Source organism: Mycetomoellerius zeteki, unplaced genomic scaffold (assembly GCF_001594055.1).
Source record: "Mycetomoellerius zeteki isolate Tzet28-1 unplaced genomic scaffold, Tzet1.0 scaffold73, whole genome shotgun sequence".
NCBI classification, from domain to species: Eukaryota; Metazoa; Arthropoda; class Insecta; order Hymenoptera; family Formicidae; genus Mycetomoellerius; species Mycetomoellerius zeteki.
The window spans coordinates 784843-793209 of record NW_017257753.1 but is presented as its reverse complement, the minus strand read 5'-3'; positions in this window follow the sequence as shown (position 1 = coordinate 793209).

Sequence of the window (8367 nt, the reverse complement as noted above, 5' to 3'; positions counted from 1 at the left end):
TGCAAATTTGTTATACTTACGCCATACGTTATATCATACTCTGTGTTTTATTACGTTAGCGTAATCGATTTATATTTCAGACTTATACTTTTTTTGAAGCAGTCAGTAATTTATAAATTATTATTAGTGATTAATTTGTATAATTTTTGATCAGCGTAGTTGACGCTATTCCATATGTAAATACAGTACTCGTATTGATTGATACATAAAATTAAAAAAAAAAATAAACTGCCACGTTGTATTATTAGTGATTAATAAAATTGAAAAGACTATCATAAAAGTAGTATTTCCTTTACCTTTATTCTTCGTGAAATAAAGAAAGAGAGAGTGAGAGAGAACTTATTGATATTCCAATTATTTTGTGATAAGTAACAATGTAATAATCTTTAATAATATATATATTTCTATTACGTAACAGCATTATATAACAAACGCATTAAAACTACCATTGAAATAATTTTATTGCTATCGCAATTTGTCAATTATTAGCAACAATAAACCCGCTCCAACTGACTACTGATTTAATTATCATTTCGCAAACGCGTCTGGTTTTATAATCAGTTAATCAGTTATATTGCCAAAATATAATACTCTACGATAAACGGATTGGCATTTAATATGTCGCGATTTGACATGGCAAGTAATTGAATTGCAGAACCGAGCATTTTCCAACTTCCGCGAATTATTGTAATTACATTTATTTCAATATGCAATACATTAACTTTAATCTCGGTTCAATTTACTATTTATTTTTTTCTAATTCTTAATTAGAAAAAGATAAAGAGCGAATTAAATCAAGATTAAATAAATAGACATTGATAAAAATGGACATTGTAGAGATATATTTATATTGAATCCTAAGTGTCGATAAAGAAACTTCTTGTGCAATTTTCAAGATATGGAAAACATTAACAGACATTGCTTGTTAATTCCAATCATAAGAAAAGATAGGTCTGAAGCGTATAGATAATAAAAGTACATTAACATACAAAAAGATTAAAATGCTGCTTCCTATTTGAAAGTCAAAGCGTGTCCTATGTTATCAGCCATCAGTACAGCAATTGGTACGTCTCTGTGTAATCACGTTTGATAGCGCCACATGTGCAAAGAAGCAATCTACATATTAGTGTAATCTATAAAGCAATTATAAAATTAATTAAACTTTTTTCATTTTTTTCGATATTAATATAATATTAAAAATAGCGATCTATTTTTATTTTAAATTCTAATATCCACTTTTCTTTCGGTTATAACATTAAAAAATTTTAGAATATTGATATTATCATTTTATAAATAGTAATACGATATCATAGGCATTTCAAAAGAATTTTAACGCTTAGTATTGACATCACGATTGCAGCATATTGCGACCATATCGACTTATGCATGTTCGTTTTATATTCGCGACGAGATCGAACACTTTTCCATGAATACCAACAATCCATTAATGAAAACTTCATCAACGTCGGAATAATTATGTCGCTGCACACGACAGCTGTCCTATTTCCGCAAATTGCCTAGCAGCGGTTGTGATTTAGAGCCATGAATTAAATATTGTGCGATATATATATATATATAGAGAGAGAGAGACACGTTATAATCCTTCATGAAACGCGATAGAACACTTTCGCTCGCGTGTATTAGACATATAAGATATATCGGCAAATTGAATTACCAGAGTTAATGTTAAAATATAATTATTATTGGGGCTGTTAATGTAAGGTTATTAAAATAATTGTTTTATATGCAATAATTATACATATACGCTATACTGATTCACGAGTATAATATAGTAAAGGACACTCGTTACTCTCGATTGTAAAGCGAGAACAGAACAAGTAAATTTTACCACAACGAATAATGAAATAAATATTATTTAAAAATCACGGTAATGTTGCTTTCATTTGACTACACAACTTGCGAAAAATATATACAATAAACCTCACAAATGCGAGAACAGAATTAAAAAATGTATGACCATCAACATAAAGGTATCTCGTAATTAAAGCTAACTACACTGTTAAATTCAGAATGTCATATTATACCCAATTTGAATTACTTTTAATCATTTCTATAGCTCGCCACTGTTTCTACCCAATATATTATTAATTTGACTAAAACAATGGAGTTAAAAAATTTAATTCAAGAAAATGTGTTAAATTTGATTTAAATTTAGTTTATTATTTACTAAATGCATGCGTTAATTATGGATGATGTTTACTTTGCTAATCACAGAAATGGATTGGTTTACATTTTGACACACATAGAAGTTAAAAATAACAAAATATTATTTATCTCAAGGGATTAGGTTACCATTGCTCCTTCTAACAGTGTATAAAAAAAGTTTTGTTATATTTTTATAAATTTAGTTAACGCGAGCATGAGTATGTATAGTTCGTGTATGGAATGTAGAAATAAATGATCGGTATCATTCCAAAATCGTTACATTATCATCATGTTTATATGACACACTTAAATGGCGCAATCGACGATACGAATCGGGAAACGAGTAGCGTTGCTATAAATGCACGCGCGACCGTAATGAAGATGCAGCCGACGTGCACCATACGTTGAATGCAATTGCGCATTACGCGACGTAGCGCAAAGCGCGACGGGGCCGGGGCAGATAATTAGATTATACTTTGCAGTGCGCGTTGGGACCAGGCATTATCGTTATCGTCATGGGAGATGACGGCTGGTGTACATCGCGGATAATCCCTGTTATTTTCAGTACCGCCGGCAATTCGTCCGACGTTATACTGAGTGCTTGTAAAATTAAAATTCCTGCTGTTACCGTTAAGAGCACATGGTGTTATCATATAAGTAGAGATACGGCAAAACATATGAGGAGAAAAGACGCTTTTGGCTGGACACGCGATAAAAAGAGGAAATATTCTCTTTACATTGCTTTATTGCACGAATATATCTGCGAAAAATGAAACAAAAAGTTGAGATAAATAAAAAAGACCACTGTATGTACATTAAAGAGCCTTCAATTGTGAGATAATGAAGAAAATTCTATATGTCTACGGAAAGAATACTGAAGTATCTGAAAATTTAGCTAAATATAAATCTGAAAATAATTTTATTGATCTATCAAAATAATTATATAGGATGCTTAAACTGGTTACTAGAATGTCAAAATTTTTGGCAGCGTTGCTCATCATGTTTGAATTTCCTACATAATTATTTTGATAATTCACGTCTATATTTAACTAAATTTTAAGATATTTCAACATTGTTTTTCCGTGTATACACGAAAGATTTTATAACGTACAGCGTTAAATTCTGATTAGACTTAAAAAACTATAATTTTTGGCATAAAGATATAATAACTTTTGCAGTTAAATAAAAATATTAAATCATGCACTTGACACTATTTTATCTCAAAATTATTGATGTAGAAGCGATAGAGATTGAGAGACTCTGTTAGACTTTCCAGACATATTACATTTTACAAGTTAAACCTTGAATAATTTTAACAGTACCGTTTAACACGATGTTTACGCAAACTGTCTAATTGTCGTCATGTTTCAGTCAACAAATCCTTGTTTAACGAACAAATTTATTTGATGGACGAGCAAGAGAGACGCTTGAGTAAAGTGAAAGTTTGCATAACAATTTTATTTGAATAATCTGCCAAGTATACATATATACAAAGCTGGACTGAGATGGATAAGCGGCTTTGAGTGTTGTTGGACAAAATCGCACACAAGTAACACGAATTGTCGGAAGATTCGACGCAAGGGAAAATAGTGGATTCTTTTTTCGATGCTATCCAACCATCGTCTTTTTTCTCAAAAGATTGAACAGGAGTGCTGAATCGCACCGAATGTCTGGGTAAAGGAAGCGAAGCGCCGCGGGGATTCGCAAATTCACCGTGAAATCTTCCGCAAACGGAAGTAAGGTAACTCATTTCCGTTTCATCGGGACTTTCTGTGGACCATTAAAAGAGCTCGTCTTGCGTGGAAAGGGGACGCGAGGGGTCAACTGAAAAGCGAGCAAAGAAACCGATGGATTAATTAACGTAACGTAATTACGGCGCGCACTGTGCAGCACGTCGCAACGCTTCGGGGTTGCGGATGAAAGGATCAGAAAACTTCAACCCTTTTCATCTCCTCACGGTTTCCAATGTCTCGTGAACACATCTTTATTTTTTTATTCGAAAACGCAAAAGTACTGCTTAATGTAATTTCGAACTTATTTAATACTATTTATTTTTAATTTAATGATATTTAATTACTCAAAATCAACTCTTGCAATGGTTTTATCGATCGTAAGATTGGTCCATTCAATATTATAGAAAAAGATATTTCTACAGTCGTGTAGAAAGAACTCATGAAACATCTTTCTTTCAATAAAAAGATTCTGCCAATGAAATCAAAAAGATTGGAAGAACGTAGGCAATTTTTTCTCGAGTAAATGATAAGCCATTGTAATTGAACGATCATAATTGCTCGCGAATTACTAAGTAACATAAATAAATTTGATCGATGAATAAGATTTAAACTGATATCGAAAGTTAGCGTGAGGAGAAAATGCTTTCGTAATAATAAAAAATGCGCTGTTCGATATTAATTATTTCGTTATTCGCTCTAGATACTTAAAAAAATATAAAATGTTTGAAGTTAAATATTATAGAAAGGAGCGAAATTGATAGATTGATTTTAGAAACATCTTTGAATAATTTCTGTAAACGCACAATATTAAAAAAAAACTGAAAGAACCATTGTTAAAGAGCAGGTTATATTTCAAAATAGCGCAAAAAACAAAACATGATTCGGATTCATGAAAAAACAAAACGAAACGTTGAGTCCATAAAACACTTGAAATACTCGTGTGCAAATAAAGGTTTTCTCTTTTTAATTTCTATTAGTTTATTATAACTTTTATTTTTAACTTATATATATATATGCGCGTGTACTTGCACTACCAAGAATATTTGAGTGACAAACAATTACATCGGTGTTGTCATTGTGAAAAAATTACACAAATGCGTACAAGAGTTTTCATTTTATAAATAAACATATTTTATAAATATATTTGAAGGAATTATCAATGCTTCCTCAATTTATTTTGAAAGTTGCTTCATTTTACAGTTGAATATTTCATATTTTTAATGTATTTTCTCTAAATTATTTAAGAGTATTACTCAAAAACAATGTCGTTTTAAAACACATTTTATCTTTAAAAAGCATAAAACAGAAGCTATCTATATAGTATTGAAAATTAAATAATGCTAAAACGTCAATAATGTTGAAACCATCAATAATATATTGAAAATAATATATTTCAAAATTCTGCATGAACAGTTTATTTCAATATTTGAAATGCGCATTCATTCAAGCGAGTGAACGAGAAAAAGAGAGAAAAAAGTAAATTCCTTGTTCTAATTAAATAAATTTTATTTAACATTATCTCTTGATTACTACGTGTAAAACATAACACTTTTAAATCGAATTGAAACGTCCGAATCTAACTTTTACTCAACAATCATCAAAGGATTTTCTTGGATGTACGTTTTAACTGCACATCGGATTACCGTCACGAAAGTAGGTTGCGGAAAATCGAAGGTATAACGAAACGATGCTATAACGAAGCGATGCTATAACGAAGGTCGTTTACGGGAAGTCGATGGCCGGTCTTGTATACACACAGCGGTCCTCGCATCCGGTAACCGAGTAGAGTGCGAGTGCTCGAATTAAGCCGCCACCCCGGGGTCCCCGGGTCGCCCGATTTGTCGAGTGACACGGCGACACTGCCGAGGACGCGAGCCTTGAGCTTTCTCTCTCTCGGGTTTGCGGTCCCCGACAAGCTTTATCGAGTGGACCTTTCTCGCTTTTCGAGTCGAGGCGGATTTCCGTTCGAATGCATCGAAGGAGAGAAGATTTACCGAGGCGATCCGGAACCGGCTCGGCAGCAGCGGCGCGGTCTCTTCTTTCGGGAATTACGAAGTTGACTTTCGCCGCTCAGCGGCGGTTGTATAAAACCCACTTCGTGTTGAAAGAAGAGATTATTGATTGAAATAGGTCACCCTCCGTGGCCTCCGCCCCCTCGATCCCACTTCTTCATTTGTACTCGTTACTAGCAAAAAGATCCTGCCGTTCTTGACCCGTTTTTGAAGGATCCGGAGGCTTGACTTTCTTTCTTGGTGGAATTTATACCAGAATACACATAAATTCTTTTGTCGTGTCTTGATATGGGATGTATTCATTTTAATGATATCTCGCATTTTTCTAAACCTATAAAGTATCCTCCTCGCGGATTCGCATCTCATTGAGATTCATAATGTTACAACATAGGATAATACCTTCTAAGGATTCGCATATTTTTCTTTGTAGGATCTTTACGCCTCTTTTTCTCCGGCGGCAACAGAAATGAAAAGATCTACGAGCTGCACAATCTTATCTGGCACCGATAGATTTAATTCGCCGACAGGTGGATTAAACCGCAGTAAATCTCGACTGTCCGACAGTCGAAATCAGACCGCTAAATGGATGAGCACTCGAGGATACCGCTTGACATTATCTTTTTCATGAGACTATCGATATATTTACCGAAACTTTTCTTCTGCACTATTTTCGATGATGGAGTAGAACATTACAGAATAAAGTTTCATTTACATAATAATCCGTAATTTACTATTAATTAATTTAATTTAAAATTTTTATTAATTTGGAATTATAATTGTTTTAACTTTTATTGCGTACATGCAAAATACATAAAAGATAAGGCACCAACATGCAGGTTGCTGTTACAAAGCCTACTTGAAGTGAAGTAGAAAAGTATTATATAGCAGTGGAAACTCGCATAACGTAATTATGCATAATTTACACCAGCAGTTACAGAAACACTCAACACGCAAACACGCATTCTACATGTGAAACATATTCACATACACACACGCGACACGAATCCGTGAACGTTATGCAACTTGCTCAAAAATATAGAAAATGACGAAACTAGGCAAAAGTAGAAGATGAAATTGGTTGAGTGGATAAGAACAAGAATAAGCAGTGAAGGTACTTCAGCACTCGTGGGAAATAATACAGTTAGTCGCTGCAGCAGAAAAGAGGATAAGGAAGGGGAAGATTTAACGGAAGAAAGCAACATGTAATACTTGACAGCGTACGAGGAGGTGGCTTTGAATTTTGTGGAATAATGTAAAGGAAAGAAAGGCAGTCATAGTAGCAGGTGTCAGGGATGCTCTTCTTTTATAGGAGATCCGAAATAAAATGAAAAAGGGTGCGTATGAAGGAATGTTAAAACGAAAAAGACGTTAATAACTTTAACGAGATGCCATCCATCATGTAATGCGTTGTATATACATTATAAAATCTAGGAATATAATAAATAAGATAATATTATTAATTAGCTCCGATCCAAAGATAAATTCGTTAGATTAAGACACGAAAGAGAAATTAAATATCAGTCCATTTTCAATAGCTTTCAAAATGTTGACGCTCTATTCTCGTAAATATTGGAATTTCCACACTACGGGAGACGCGATATCGAAAACGAAATTATATACGATGCAACTTTATCCCGGCGTCACGAGTTAGGTTGGCGTTAAAAGACGGGAGGGTGCATCGAGGCGAAGCCGTAAAACCAACTGGAACTGCCATTAATAACTTCGAACGAGAGTGCCGAAGTTTTAATGGAATTAATGTGGCTCCGAGGACTGCTGCTACTACTGCTGCTAGCAACGTGCCAACATTGGCCACGTGTGCAGCACGCACGCATTGTGTAACACGAGGAAGCACGATGTATCATTTACGTAATGTCGCTCAACAATTCTCCAAGCATTTTTCACATTGCTCTCTTACTTCAAAAGTGACACAACTTAAAAAGCGATTTTTTAGTTACTACCATAAATGAGTTAAATAAACATTACGCTATCAATCATTAAAGGTAAACTAACTTCATAAAGTCATTAAAACTAAAAAAAGAAAGGTTTAAAAAAGGTTAAAAAAAATCATCAAAATTGTTACAACTCAAAAAGAGTAATTTTTCAAAGGTTGTGAAATGTAAAAGATAAAAATGATATTTTATCATGATAAGAATATATTCTTTTTGTCAATATTACTTGATTAGTCAAATAATATTTTTGTCAAGTTGAAAAACAGTTTCTTTTCTGAGAAACTTAATTTTTTTAGTTGTGTTACTTTTGAAGTAAGGGAGCGATGTCTCTCCTTAAAATATAAAGAAGTGTAATAATATAATAGTAGCCCACATTACATCGTTTCGAATACTTTGAACATTTATAGATTAAATATGTTATGAAAATATTATAATAAATGTGAAAAAATATATGCTTATCATTCTGTTATATAAATTTTTATTGGTTTTTTGAAAATTTTATACACA